The sequence below is a fragment of the Cornus florida genome, unplaced genomic scaffold (genome assembly GCF_030987335.1).
Source record: "Cornus florida cultivar Cherokee Brave unplaced genomic scaffold, ASM3098733v1 CherokeeBrave_3.0.0_Hap2_Chr10, whole genome shotgun sequence".
Classification (NCBI taxonomy): domain Eukaryota; kingdom Viridiplantae; phylum Streptophyta; class Magnoliopsida; order Cornales; family Cornaceae; genus Cornus; species Cornus florida.
Window position 1 is genome coordinate 27,077,340 of NW_026775580.1, and position 16,696 is coordinate 27,094,035.

The window sequence follows — 16,696 nt, forward strand, 5'->3', positions numbered from 1 at the left end:
TATGCACTGATTATCCCATTTTTGTTATCTGATAAGTTTATCCAAGTGCTAATTTTCAGGACCATAGTTCATCCCAAGTTTGGGGGGGGGGGGGGGGGGAGGGGCAATGCCACCCACTTCGGATACTTCAGTCCCGATCATTCTTGCTTAGTTGCACTGGTATACTCTTTCCTTTGTTCTCTTTGCACATTGAGGACATTGTGCAATTTAAGTTTGGGGGGACTGGTGCTTTACAGTGTTAGTTTTAAATTCAAATTTTGAGCATGACTTGTGTATTTGAGGGATATTTCTATAATTGGTCCATTTGTAGCTATGATTTTGATCTATTGAGGACTATATTGCTTAAAATTTAAAAATTGCTTGACTTGAGAGTCCAATACTCCTTGTATGCCTTATGAATGCCATTTTAGGAGTAAAATTTTCAAAAAATTGATATCATGCTTGCACTTGTGGTCCACATCATCTTGATTTTGTGATTATTTTGAGATTCACTCTAGTTTTCTACACTAGCACAGGTGCACACTAGCATTCATTTGTGGGGTACATGCTTTGTTGATTATTGAATTGATTATATCCCAATTGGGCTAGTAGTGCATTGAAAGCTTTCATTCTTGATAAAGGTGGATAACAACCCATTTTCACTAAGTAGCCGGGATTCTAGCCTCATCAAGCACTGAACTTCTCGCGCCGAAAGGTAGAAGGCCCAAACTCTAGGTTAATAATTGAACTTGATTTAAAAAAAAAAAAAAAAAAAAAAAAAAAAAAAAGCAAAAGCAATAAAGAGTGAGGACTTTTCCCAAAAGGTGAGAAGTGGGAAATGATTAGATGGTTGTTGTCTTAATTTGTAGCCTAGTTGATTTGAGCTTGTAAGTTCGTAGGGGTGTTTGAACACCTAGTGCTCTAAAGCCATTTGGTTTGGGAGTCATTGACCTAACGCTCGACCTCATGAATTGTTAGAAAGCTTAATAGATCAACACATTGCACCGTACTTCCATATTTGATCCTATAAATAAAAAAATAAAAAAATAAAAAAATAAAAATCGAGTGAAAAGAATAAGCGCACCTAGATGAATAAAGCTTTAATAAAAGGTCCACTTTTTGTCTTGATGATCGGTACTAGATTTGTGTGCTAGTTTGAGGGTAAGGATGTGATTAATTCTTTAGTTGGCTAAGATAGTAACATATTTGATGCCGGTCCACTCAAAAGGATTCTAGAGTTGTTTTGATTTGCATGATCATTTTCTTGATATGTGGAGGACCATATTTGTTTGTTTGATGTTGAGATCTTGGGAGATTACTTAGAAATGTTTGAAAAATTGCATACTTGAGGTAGTTTTTTCCCAATACTTGTTTGCAATATTGGTGCCTCTTTTGAAAGAATGAGCTTAATGTTTGTGGGTACCATTTCTGGAAACCCTCACAAGATTTCACTCGTCCACTATGGGTAACCTAGGGGTTTAAAAGGCTTGTTGCATATGCTAAGTGCAATCGTGTTCCCTACGAAAGTAGCGTTATCCATTTATTGTTTTCTAGTTCATAGTTGTATAGTTGTTCATTTCATTCCTTTACTTTCTAGTTCATTGCTAGGGACTACCAATATTTAAGTTTGGGGGTGTGATGAGCGCTAAAAAGTGCGTATTTTAACCCCTTAAGCTTAAGTATTCTAGTACCTTTATCTATCTTATTTTACCGTTTTAGATTGATTTCGTATTATTTCCATTTTCAGGAACTTATCCCGAAAATAAGCTAACTCAGCCAAATAAGAGCTTAATTGAAACAATTCTGGGATTAAACAAAGTAAGGAGCAAAGTGGAGAAAGAACGAAGCAAATGAAGCCAAAAGTGGGAAGCAGCAAAGTTCGATCGATCCAAGTTCAAGGTTCGATCGATCGAACAATGATCGATCTCAGCACTTCAAGATAGATCCAAGCCTTGACCTAAAAGTATAAAGTCCCAAAAGTTCGATCGATCCAACACCATCCTTTGATCGATCGAACACTTTTGTCCTTATTCAAATGATTGATCCTATCCATAGCTGTACCACCCACTAACCACTTTTGTCCTTTTCCCATAAATATCTCCCAAAATATCTCGGATTTGTCTTTTTCCAAAAAGCTCAGCCAGTTGGATCGATCAAGCCTAAGTTTGATAGATCTCAGCCAGTTCGATCGATCTAAGTCCAAGGTTCGATAGATCGAACTTCCTCCAGTGCGAAAAAGTTAAAATTTCACCTCATTGAAAGTTGTCCTTTATCCAATCATTAGGGAATATTGTGTGCACGACCCCAGCTTATTTTGGGTGTCATTTTGACCTACCTATATAAAGATAAGGATTGCTTTTTACAAAGGGAGCCAACATTATTTTCATATCATCTCTTGAAGAGGAAGTTTAGAGGAGGAGGAGGCTAGAGACACCATAGGAGTTCTTCATCAACAAGGAGCAGATTTCAACCATGGAATTAGCCCTTGAGGGTTGGAGCATCATCACCATGAGTGGCTAGACATCCTCTTGGGGCTAGAGTTAGCCCCAAACATGATTTCTATATCTTAATCTTGTGTATTATTGAGGGATTAGTGTTGTAATTGATGTTTTGACACTTTGATATATTTAGATCTTGTTTATTCAATGATTTATGTGATTTAATGCTTCCAATTGATCATTTCATTCTATCCATATGTCTATGTATGCTAGAATAGATGTTCATGTGCTTGTCTTTAGATTTTGTGTTATTGATGCATGTCTATGTGTATTGATGCTATAGATTTGGAGATTGTCAAAACATAGTGCTTAAATGAATGCTTTTGTGATTCTCTTGATGGTTCATACTTATCTCTTGATGGATTGTGCCTCTCCCCTAGTTTATTTTCATGCTAGTAGTGTAGATGTAGTGTAGTTGTAGTGTAGTATTAAATGGGAGGACAATTTATGCTTGTTATTTGATGATCCAAGCTTTTGAATGCAAGTAGCATATGTCTCTAACCTTGTGTTGTATTTGGATTGTGAGCTTAATGAAAGGATTAATGACTTGTTTTAATCTATTGTGCCTTTCACATGTTGTTTAGACAATATATGCTTCATTGCTTAGATATATTGTGCCTTTCACATGATGTTTAGATAATACACGCTTAACTAGTCATCCTTGCTTGTTGAATCAACCAAACATACACACACCAATATTGTAACACACCAATTGCCCTCATTAATCACTTATCAATGATATAGAAATGCATTGCTTGGTGGTGATCTCTAAACCCCAAGATCTCTCTCTCTTACTTACTCTTAATTGCATTCTTTGTTATTACTTAGTTTAATTTAGTTGCTCTTTAATCAACCAACCAATTAATTGTTTGATCACACGACTTACTAGCTCTAATTGTGATTCCACGACATTGCTCGATCCTTATAATCCCTTGGGACGATCCCTTCTCACTCATACTACATAGTATAGGTGTTAAGCGGTTTATAAATTTAAGCATGATGCCCACTTGACACTAATTTCCAAACTCAAAGTGTTGTGCATTATTTTGTGCACACGTTCGGGTTAGTATCACTGTCCATCTCACAATCAAGCTTAATTCTAATCTACACATCTCTGTCAGACCAAACACTCACTATCTAACACTTAACTACACCATTACATATCCGTACAAACGACTACCAACCACACCAATCGACAATCACTATACTTATCATCCTCAAGATAAGCAAACAATAATTCTCCCAATGACTATATAAACGTAACTCACCGAACAATAAAACGTACTATCCTGTACCTAGAACCCAAATCCTCAAAACAAGATCTTCAATAATCAATAATCGTACCGCAGACCCTTTATCAAACACTTGGTACTACCTAATACACCTCGCCACCTGAGACAAGCCACCGAATCCACACTACTACACCGATATAACGCCCAATACTGTGTTCTCTCTGTCACTAACAAGTCGAAACAATCATTGACCTTTGACCCGACATCGTGCCAAAAAGGGACTGATTCAAGAGAAATGGTTAGCTACGCCATTCTCATCCTCGATCCGGTCTCAGCACAGACGTCGTTCCTGTCTTCAGGTCTAAAACTCAAATATAATCTCACACAGTCCACAAAATAACCATGAGATTCACTCACTATCAATCCATCGCTCTACATAAGCACAACGGCTATACAGTCACATACTTACTCTAAAATCCCAATCATGCTTTAATCACACCATCCCTAACAAACTAGAAATAACACAGCACCAAACGTCACAATAATCTACCATCATAAAAACTCTCTAATGATCTCATAGCACCCATACCAGGTAGAAAACTCCATAACATCATTCGGTTCAATTCTTACTTCTTTAAAACACACAATACGACTGTCTCAAGCCTGAAACCTCAAAACCAAAGTCAATCATTCCTATTATTCTTCAACAGAATCCCATAATCACTTTCTAGCTGCTTAACACTCAAACAATATCAACACTTGTTCTCAAGATACTACTAGAATCAAACTTCGTCTATAAAAACACTTGAGTACATGACTTACATTACATCACATCACCTAACCATCCTCAAGCTTACTTCACGACACACCCCTAGCCATTACCGTTACAATCCCTATTCAGCAACTCGTGCCGTTAAAACCACTCTCAAAACAGATACTACTAAAAACCAATGACTTTATCTCACTCCGCAGGAGTGAGTCGACCAACCAAACCTTTATGGATGAATTCTAATAACATAACAAACCACACACAGGTCTGTTCACCCACGGACGCGCATAACTCCTAAATGGAGAACAAGGTTCACGACAAATGACGTCCTTACCAGGACTAGAACAAATGGAAAGGGAAACGAACCTCGTTTTCATAAGAGACTGACGACGCACACCTGAATGCACCCGACACCTTGTCACACGCTACACACCAATCGTCCAACCATGGACACCCAATCTCACCTGAGATGAAATGAACTCCTTACACACAAGAAGGAGAACCAACTGGAAATATATACGGAACTACAACCTCAATTCTAGGCGACCTCACCACCAATGGACCGTCATACATTATCAACTCATAAACCTCGCATACGATACACCGCGATACCCATGCTAGCCAAATCAACTCAGATCCATACTACCCATTCCATCTCTACCTTCCTAGGCGATACTGCCTCGACCACCGTGCATACAAGACCCGTGAGCTCAATCACAACAACTCACTGACTCTTTAAAAGAAAAAGATGCCTATATGGCAACACTACTCTCACTTGCTTTAAAGACCAAGCTATCTACAATCACCTCGACTGATGCACAACCCCCATCACCTACTTGATAACATATGGTAAACAACGCATACTCTCCAATCCACCCTCTGATCATACCCTAAACCATTATGCTCATCCATACAAAGACATCACGTCACAATGCCTCTACTACCATCATCCTAAAGTGGCAAAGCCAAATTCCTAACGATTAAAGAGATATCTAGCCTTGAAGCTTTGATGAAAAAAAGAAAAAAGAAAAAAGAAAAATGAGAAAGAGATTTACGCATAGAGAGAGAAAGTGTGTTGATGGTTAGCATATGGCCATTAGGCCTTTTGAGATGGTTTAATGAAATGATGGGGTCCACTTGCTTTTAAAATATCTTCTAACTTTAATATTTATATAGTACATATACTAAACCTACCACAATACATGTACAAGCACATAACCGTATAAAATGCATTAAGTAATGATGTGTGAAATGCAGTGAACTTGAAAAATAATCCCCACGCACAACAGTTCAGGTAACGAGTCCTACCTAGGACTTTCCGGTCCGAAAAACAGAAGAATGTCGAAATGGCAACCGGTGCATTTCTAAGAGTTCTGAACTCAAGGAAATGTCCCAACCGACTCCGACACATCCAGCACACCCCACGGTGTCCGGTACACAAAACGAGAAAAGATTAAAATACCCCTCAAAAATTAGAAAATTCCCAAAAAATGAAAAAATGGTAAAAATCGAAAACATTACATGGACACTCAGAAACGTGTCAGGGGTTGTTCTTTAATATCAATAGTGTGAACCATAACTCGAGATTAAGGTTAAATTCTCCCAAGAAAGCGCATACACTTCACTTAGGGTGTTGTAGCCGTGTCAGACACTCAAACACGTTTTAGATACGGTTAGAAGTATTCTTAAATTAATTTTTTTTTTTCTTGGACACGGCAATGACTTGTTTTAGACACTTTCTGGATACGGCTAGGTGATATTGTAATTATTTTTTAAAAAAATGGGATTTAATGTAATTTAAAATGTATTATGTGTTAATTGAAAGAATAATATGAAATTTAAGAAAACAAAAATAACAAACATTTAAGTCTAAACTCCAAATTAGTGATTTTATTCATGATTGTATGGATAAAAAGAGTAAAAATTATTATTAGTTATATAAAATATTTTTTATTGTATATTATTTTTTGACATATTCATGTCCTATTGGTATCCTAATTTTTTAAAATTTTTTGTGATCGTATCACACAAAATAAAACATTTGACTTTAGTATGGACATCCCAAACAGAAATCATATATGGTCAAAATTACCAAATTTTTTAATTTTTTTTTAGTAATAAACTTTATTAACTTATATTTTGGATATATATACTTACAAAATTACACTATCGTCCCCACTTCACTAAAATTATTACAAAATTACCCTCTTATACAATTTCCCTTACGTCTCATCTGAAAAAGAGAGGTGATATCACCTCTGTGCTAGGTGGTTGTAATTGAAGAAGGGTCGACGTCATTGAAAATATTTAAGTATGGTCTGCTCTAAAATAACTGTACGCGTTTTCCTTATTATAATTTACAAGTAACCATCAAAACAAGAAATCTAATGTGATGATTACAAATATACTACAAATATATATTAGGGAATATTATTATTTTTGAATGATTATGAATATTTTAACTTATAAAGCCGTAACCATGTTGTCATGTTGAGCCACTAGTATTGTTTATTTGTAGAGAAAAATTTTATGTGATTCCTGGAAGCGTTCTTTTGGTTGAACAACAATTTGCTTTACCGTGATGATCATACAATTTTTTCATGTTATTTCTTAATCTGATAATCATACAATTTTGTTTATTTCTTAATATGATAATCATACAATTTGTTTATTATTGAATGTAGAGAAATGATATTATTGACGACTTTGACTTAAAACTAATAGAAATAAAATATGACGTGGTTATTCTAAAATTTGAATTTAAATATATATCATTATATTTTTATTTATTTATTTATTTATTATTATTATTTTTTTTTTTTGCATAAAATAAGTCTCTTTTGCCTTCCTTATTTTTCTGTTTTTCAATGCTTATTTCCTTATCTTTTTAGTTTTCCATTTATGGTTCTATAATCTTCTTCTTATTCTTCTTCTTCTTTTTTATTTGATTTGTACAAAATCTACAACAAAAATTACAATGTTTTTATACAATTTTTCAATACTTTTCAATTTTTTTTTTTTTTTAAATTCCTTCTGAGAGTCCGATAGATTATTAGCTTTAATTATTATAACAATCAATAAATGCCTATCAAAGTAATTGGTGTATATTAATGATGAAAAGACACAATGTTTTTTTATATATAATGGGGGAATCACAATCTAATTATATATATGAGATGTATGAAGTATCTTAATAGTTCTTGCACAGATGCAATGTGATGTTACAGGGCAGAATGAGGATTGCAAAATAGGGGGTCTAAAGATATGTTAAAGATATGTTATATATATTTAACAATAGACCAAAAAATAATAATGTTCTCATATATCAAATAAAGTTTTTCAAGGGATAAAAATAAAAAATCATCTGTAAATAGAGTTTCATAATCTTAGAAAGATTCTTCTTCTTCTTCGTATTCTATTCACTAATTTTTTAATTCCCCCTCTCAAGTATATTTGCAATTTCCTTGCTAGACCCCAAATAAGCTAAACCCTACGAGAGAAAATACCACCGCGTGTTGAGAGGAAGTGGCTGGAGAGTAGTAAAAATTGATTACATATTACATATGAATTGGGCTAATAGGAAGATGAAGAGTAGTATAATGGATTGGGCTGGATGAGGCTGAATAGGGCTGATAAGAAGAGAAAGGGTGGTATTATGGATTTGGCGAAAGAATAGTACTAAAAATTGATTATATATGGACTGGGCTAATAAGAATAGTAGTACTAATTTTTTTAAAAAAAAAATTGGACCCGGGCTATAGCCTAGGTTAGCCCATTAAAAACTAAAAGGATTACAACTTTTTAAATAATTAATTACCTTATATTTTAATACGAGTCCTATATTTGACACATAAATAGTCACATAGATTCAATAGATGACATAGTAGGTTTTTATTTATCGGGCTAAATAAAAGGACTCTTGAATATATCTAACCATAATTGTGACAATTGGTAAAATCAAATTTTATTTTTATTTTGTTTCCTACTCTTATTATTATTATCATTATTGTTATTGACAATACTTGCCTGGTGATTAGATGCTCCCTTATGACCATTGATTTGGTTCAATTACAAATGCAACATCTTATTTAATTACAAAATTAAGAAATTAATAAATAAGAAAAATAATTTATTTTATAGACAAAATATAATGCTTCAAGAGAAGTCGTAAATTACAAACACAATGCGGGCATTTGTTATGGTCCTATGGACCACATCAGCGCGATCGTCCACATCAACAGTTAGTTGAGGAAACTTACTCACCTGCGTGTATGTAAGCATTATCTATTTTTATTTCACTTACATGTAAATTGGTAAAACTTTCCATCTCCTATCATCTTTTATTTTTATTTATTTATTTTTTCCCTATTCTCACTGCAACGTCTTTTCTTTTCTATCACATATTTTGAGTTTTTGGAACTGTTCAACAATTTGAATGTAGCAAATCCTTTTACTTTTTCTTTTTTTGGGTAAGTAATTTTTTTAATTTATTCTCTCCATCTTCGCCTAAGACTCAAATTACATTGAGTTGACCTGTGTCCCTGATGTATAAGGGTTCCAGCAATTTTACTCTCTTTCTCATAATTTTTTTTCCCTACGTTTTTTCTTTTTTTCTATCACATATTTTGAGTTTTTCGAACTCTTCAAGGATTTGAATGTAGCAAATTTTTTTTTAAAATTTTGGGTAAGTAATTTTTTTACTTGGAATTGATAACATTATTGGAAGTTACAAAATAGGATTTGAAGGTATTTATTTTCTCCATCTTAGCCTAGACTCAAATTACATTCAGGTGTCCTGTCCCTGATGTACAAGGGTTCCGGCAATTTTACTCTCTTTACGCGAATTAAATTGTTCTAAGTTTAATTATTATTATTATTATAATTAATTTTATTTATTTTGAAGATATGACACTTTTATTTAAAAAAACAAAAGACACAAGGCTCAATTTGTTTCGACGTACAATATTTTTTTCGAAATATATATATTTTTTTGTATAATATAACTTGCTGAAAATTAATGAGTAAGTTATTATTATTAAATTTAAATTTTTTTTATTTTCGTAAATATTTTACGAAAATCAAATATTAAAAAATAAAAAATATTTTACGTCTTGGTTCATTTTACAATCCTAAATGTATCAATCTTCCCATTTGTTAGGTTTAAAGTCACTGTTTAATCTTCCCATTTGTTAGGTTTAAAGTCACTGTTTTGGAGACTTCTATCATATTTAAAAAGTAGTAATGTTAGGTGCAATAAACAACCGTTGTTTACAAATGGCATGAATTGAAGAGGAATCACACCGTTTGTCAAAGCGAATATTAGGCGGCACGCAACCGCGTGATTCGATCAAACAGAGTTTTGGATTATTTGAAAAAAATTCATTAAAATAAGGGAATAATTTTTTCATTGAAATAGGAGCTGCACTATTCTACCACGAATACATTTTAAATTCGAGATTCCGTGTGGACTTTTAGTTAGGATTTCCGTTTCTTGAACTTTTGCAAAAATAAATAAGTAAATTAATAAAATTTAATGAAATGACAAAATTGAAATTACTAATAAAACAAAGTAGTATTCATGTGACAATCTCTTCGTATCCTTCTATGTTCGCAGTATCGGTGACGATCACATTATCAGTGGCAGTGTAACTGACTCTAACAAAATTAGTATAAACTGACTGACACGGATCGCATATCGAACTTAAAAAGGAGTCAAATATCGAACGATACGATGAATTATGAGTAGGAGCAAATATGGTGATCTTTTCATGAATCACTTCAGATAGATGAAGAGTGAAGATGTGATCGTGCTTTAGGAGAGAGAAAGAGAAAAAAAAAAAAAAAAAAAACTTTCGGTCAGTGTTTATTATACATCTCAAAAGCAAACTCTCATATTAAAATACTTATTTTTAATTATTATTATTTTTTTAAAGCGTTGGAATGAGCCCTGCAAAGTTTGAAAGGTAAAATAGGATGCTTCGAATTAATTAAAAAAAAAAAAAGTATATTAGAAGAAAAAGAAGGAGAATGGAAATCAGTAACAATGATAAAGAGAACTTCAAATATAATTTGAAGATTTAGACAAACTTATAAAAATGACATTTTAATGTTTATTAGATTAGCTTGAAAGCGAACTTCAAATACTCCTATATTAATTGCATGTCATCTAAATTGTATCACTATCACCCTCCTGAAATATTTGAATTATGTCTTATTATAATACAAGTTGCCATAAAAAATACCAACCTAATTAATATAGCAAATGTATTATATAAATAATTTTTGTTTGAAAATGATCAGTGATAGATAGCAGTAGTTGTAGCCGCCTCCTACTATATTTTACCTATATATAACAAACAGAGAAATCAAAGTTGAAGCTCCAAAAACTTCGTCACAAGGAAAGACCATCGGAATTCAGGAATTAAAGAAAAACAGTATGTATTTCGTGAAAGCTTTCCTCTGGTCCCGACCACAATCTGCTTTAACCAGACGATCACACAAGGTTTATTGTGAGTGTCAATATACATAAGGCTTTTGTTTATTTGTTTTTGTTTTTTTTTTTTTTTGTTTTGAGCCTTTGAGGATTGATTCATAACTTGTAGTACGTGATGGGTGCAATATCTCTGGAAGAAATAAAAGGCAGGTACGAAGAAGTGAGATCCATCCTTCAAAAGCTGGAGAAAAATTTCAAAAATCTCGAAAGAATGGCCGGACAGCTGGTCGGGGCTTACATCTTCTTCGAAGCTTTCACTTTATCATCAGTCAACCGGCCCTTGTCTGAATTCCACGTAAAATATTGGTGGATAACATTCTCACTAGCCTTATTGGTTTCGATAATTTTCTGGATCACCATTACAAAGATCATTATTTCTTACCTCCGAATTCGAGATCATCATGACATAACCTGGATGAAGCAACAATACGTATACCATCAGCTGTTCTTGGTTCGGAATGGACGCAGCATACAGGCGGAGATGTCAAGTGACTCCAGTTGTACTAATCCCCAGGAATTGAAACCTAATATTATTATACGATATCAACGCTATTTATACCTTTGTGTAATTGTTATTTGTTTGCTTGCCTCTACTGCTCTGATGTTGCATGGGTGTGCCTCCATGCGTTTTATATGACACACAAACCAGCCTAGCTAGTATATATATATATACACACACACACACGTGTGGATTATGCATCCATATATTGCCAATCACCATCATCTTTCAACTCTTCTTCAAACACTTGGAAACTTTTGGCTACCGTGGAACCTAAGATCACATATCGATCAATAACTATATATATATCGTTTATATATATATAGTTACGCTTGAGTTTTGTTTTGGCAAGGTAAGTGATCAGTTATATAGATGTTGAAGAATTTATAAACAAGCTCTAGGACATCTGAAGCCAACAAGAAGCAAGTTGATTGAGTACAATAAGTGTACGTTTGAGACAGAGCAGCAGATAGAGAATTTAAGCAGCATCATGGCATCAGAAGTTAGGTGAGTTGCTGGTTGTCCATTACGGTTCTCCAACAACAAAATTATATATGTTTGTATGTATGTGCGTGTTTAGTATGTGTTCACTCGATCAATGTTGAAAGAGTTACGTGTTTGTGTGTGTGTAAGATATGTATGCGTAGGATCAATGTTGAAAGAGTTACGTGTTTTTGTGTGTACGTATGGGTTGGGGGTATGTTGTACAATTGATCCTACAATGTTTTATTTATGTTGATTACCGTGTATATATTGAACTTAGCAATCTCAAGTATGAAGTTAGTCCTTGGACCGATTTCTTCTTATCATTATTATAATTTTTTTTGCAACTGACTGGTTTCGTAGCAAAAAGCTACATCTTTGGTGACAGATCCTGGTTTCACCTGGTTTCATCGATCCAAATAACAGGCCTTTTGAGATTAAAATATAAAAATAAAAATAAAAAATCTGTCATACAAATTTAATTTTTGTTAAAGAAAATATTTTCACTATTTATTATGTATTTATGTATACTAGCCAATATGTACACGTAAATACAAATAATTTTTTTCTGGGGGTTCTTGAACAAGGCTGTGGTTAGACTACTGGCTGCCAAATGGTCCAATTGTTCAGTAGCTGGGACTCACTGGTTTGAAAATTCTTCAACTAGATAACATCTTAGTTGATAGCCTAATTTTCAACAACCAATGGGTCAATCCAAACACTATCTAGCCGCACCAGTTCTTCTAATCCAGAAATTTCCTATCACAGCTTCAAAAACTACCTCAACCTTCCCCTAATCCAGATTGTATTGAATGGTTACCTGGTCCTACCAAAGAGTTCACAATGGCACACACCTTTAAATATTTCACCCCTCCCTCTCCAATTTTTCCTTGGCACAAAGTAGTGTGGTTCAAGCACCATATACCTAAGCATAGTCTCATACTTTGGCTTGTTGTAAGGGGAAGACTTTACACATTAGATGCCAAACTAGTTCTCCACAAGCACTACACAAATACCTGCTAACTATGTGTTTGCACCCTAAATTTAATTTTCAATTTAGACACATGGTGTTGGTTGATTGGAGGAAAATATATTAATTCAGCCACATGTCATTAGTTGATTGGAAGAAGAGAGGTGTCTTTTTAGTGATAATAATTAATATTGTTATCTTAAAAGACTCTTATATAAAATTGGAGTCTTAAGCCAATAAATTGCTTACGTCAGTTTTATTCCAAAAACCCGTTCATATGGATAAGCTTAAGACAAAAGGCAAAAAAGAGTTGTATTTGGATAAGCTTAAGACAAAGGAAATTTTCAATTCAAATATAATATTTGAATTTGAAAAGGAAACTGCTACTCTAGACATCTATAAATAGCACCATGAGGGCCTTGTGCAAATGGTCCCCGACCAACACAAATTTCCTGTTTCTTTATCGATGTTTTTCATTCTCTGCAATTCAATATAGTCTTTTAATTGTATTTTACTTATGTTTATAGGAGTAGCCTAGTGTTAGAATTCCACTTCTTGTACTCTGTATAAGAATTTTACTTATGAAATAAAAGTCGACGTTTGGCATTAGTCCCCCTACTTTTATTTTCTAAGTCTCTTAGAGTAGATGAATGCTCGTGTAATTTGTTTTACTCCCTTTATCCATTCTACTTATAGTGCTGAAAGTCCTCTTTATTGAGGCGTTGAAGAACCTGAAGGAAGGGGTCATCCTTGCCTTCGAGCAATCGCCTGATTTACTAAGGGCTGATTTTAGATTCAGTCAGCACCAAGGATAGTTTGGCTATCCCCTTGGGTCGAAAGACTCTGGCACGCCCCTAAAAAAAAACAGCTAAACAATTTGGACGCTCAGTGGGACCACCGAAAGTGTCTTAATTTAACATTTATCTATGGCATTTACTTGGTCTTAGTCGCAAAATTTGCCTGAGAAACAGCCTCAACATTAGGAATAAGAGGTTGAAATCAAAGTAAATCAACAGCCAAGTAATTAGATGTTGGCTGAGAATATTAACAATTTAGTGCAACAGATGAAAATTTCTAGCCGTACCATTCATGGAGCACTAGAGCCAATCCATAACACATTGGCTAATTTTAGTAACTTTTTCACCGTCCTATCAACAAGGTTTGATCAACACCTTATGGCACAGTTGAATACTACAGATACTTTGTTGCATGCACAACAACAAGTTCCAGTGCTTGTGGGGGTTCAACATAATTACTACCAATAATAGCCGCAAGGGTTTCAACCCCTTCTGCAGCCGTTGCATTGACAGTATCAACCATAGGCTAATCAATCGCAGGCTAATCAGCCGCAACATCAGACACCAGTGGAGTACCAACTAATCGGAGGGGCCAATCAGAATGTGAATTGGCCATCATTTAATTCGATTTATCAACACCAACCGCAGGTATGTATGCCCCAAGAGGGGAGAGATAATTTTAATGCTGGTTTTAATTTTCCAGCGCCTCAGCCTCAGGTGCCGAATGTGCCTCAGCCTCAGGTGTCGTATGTGCATCAGCCTCAGGCACCTTATATGCATCAGCCTCAAGCACAATAGCCAAATATCAATTGGCTAATTTAATTCAAGAAACTTATAGACCAACCCCAAGAAAAGTTGGTCTCCTTACATATAGGAAGCTATATCCGGACTATATAGACCGATATAAGTTTCTAAAAGGCTATAAAGCTCCTGATTTCTTTACCTTTTTGGGAGAAGAATCCATTTCAACCATAGAACATATTAGTCAGTTTACCATTCAATGTGGTGAGGCTGGAGTAAATGAATTTTTAAAATTAAGGCTATTTGCTAATTCCCTTAAAGGGACCGCATTTTCTTGGTATATAAGTTTACCGGCAAATTCAGTCTATACTTGGCAACAATTGGAAGAAATGTTTCATTTCCAATTTTATAAGACCGAACCAAAGGTATCGATGACTAACTTATCTAGGCTGTCCCAAATGTCTGGAGAGACGGCTGAAGCCTTTATTGGTAAGTTTAAAAGGGCGAAACACAAATGCCAAGTAGTCCTTCCAGAAACTGAATATGTGAGTCTAGCCTTTAATGGTTTAGACTTTGAATTATGAAGGAAATTTGAGGGAATACAATTTCGGGACTTGTTCCAACTAGCCTCTAGTGCTACAAGATATGAAAAGGGCTGAAAGAAGAACAAGATAGAAGGAATGCCTCTAGGGATACCTATTACAGGGACCCAAACTATGAGATTCATGTGATAGAGGCGTCGAATAATAATTATGTCAAAGATCTTACTTATGAGATTCATTTGACAAAAGCTAAAATTGGCATTGAAATTGATGCTGCAGAACTGATAAATGTCAAGCTTTATATATGTCAAGCGTCGAAAAAGCCTCTAGAAATGGTTAATGGTGTTTAGGTGTTGAATTCAATAACCAAAATGACACCAAAAGTGGCTGAAAAACAATATAATTTTGAACCAAGACTTACCTAGCCTTGGGGGGCAACTCGTTTGGCCCTAAAAAATCCTAAGAAGCTGAAAGAATTTCTGTTCGATCCGGGAGGACCCATTAGGTTTTTCAACCACTCGGGGTACCAAAGAAGAATCGGTTATTGTGACCGATTTAAATTATAAGTTGTTAATTGACAATCAAATATGCATGTTTTGATTGCTAATGTCAACAATTTAGTGCTGAGATTGGAAATTACCCGGGGGCTAAACACAATCAGCCTTTACATAATTCAATCTTGCACCTAGACCACATACTTGTCACTTTGGTGGCAAGGTTTGATCAGCACCTCAATTGATTAAGTGCTCAAAATGATTGTATGGTAAATGTGCCGTAGTTAGGATGTAGCTGAAAGATTGCTGATAAGCGAAATAAAAAAAAGGGCTGACGGTAATAAGATACTGATCGAAAAAACAATTGAAGAATTGTCAGAAGATGTAGGGACTGGTTAGCTTTGCGAAGGGCCGAATAAAAGTGATTGATTTAAATTGTGATCCATCAGTTCAACTCTTTAAAATTTTGATCTGCCCTTATTTCAAAGAGCTGGGGGGGCATTGTTTGCACCCTAAATTTAATTTTCAATTAGACACATGGTGTTGGTTGATTGGAGGAAAAGATATTAATTCAGCCACATGTCATTAGTTGATTGGAAGAAGAGAGGTGTTTTTTTAGTGATAATAATTAATATTGTCATCTTAAAAGACTTTAATATAAAATTGGAGTCTTAAGTCAATAAATTGCCTGCGTCAGTTTTATTCTAAAAACACCGTTCATATGGATAAGCTTAAGACAAAAGGCAAAAAAGAGTTGCATTTGGATAAGCTTAAGACAAAGGAAATTTTCAATTCAAATATAATATTTGAATTTGAAAAGGCAACCGCTGAAGGAAACTGCTACTCCAGACATCTATAAATAGCACCATAAGAGCCTTGTGCAAATGGTCCCCGACCAACACAACTATCCTGTTTCCTTATTGATGTTTTTCATTATCTACAATTCAATACAGTCTTTGAATTGTATTTTACTTCTGCTTATAGGAGTAGCCTAGTGTTAGAATTCCACTTCTTGTACTCTGTATAAGAATTTTACTTATGAAATAAAAGTCGACGCTTGGCATTAGTCCCCTCTATTTTTATTTTCTAAGTTTCTTAGAATAGATGAATGCTTGTGTAATTTGTTTTACTCCCTTCATCCATTCTACTTATAGTGCTGAAAGTCCTCTTTATTGAGGCGTTGAAGAACCTGAAGGAAA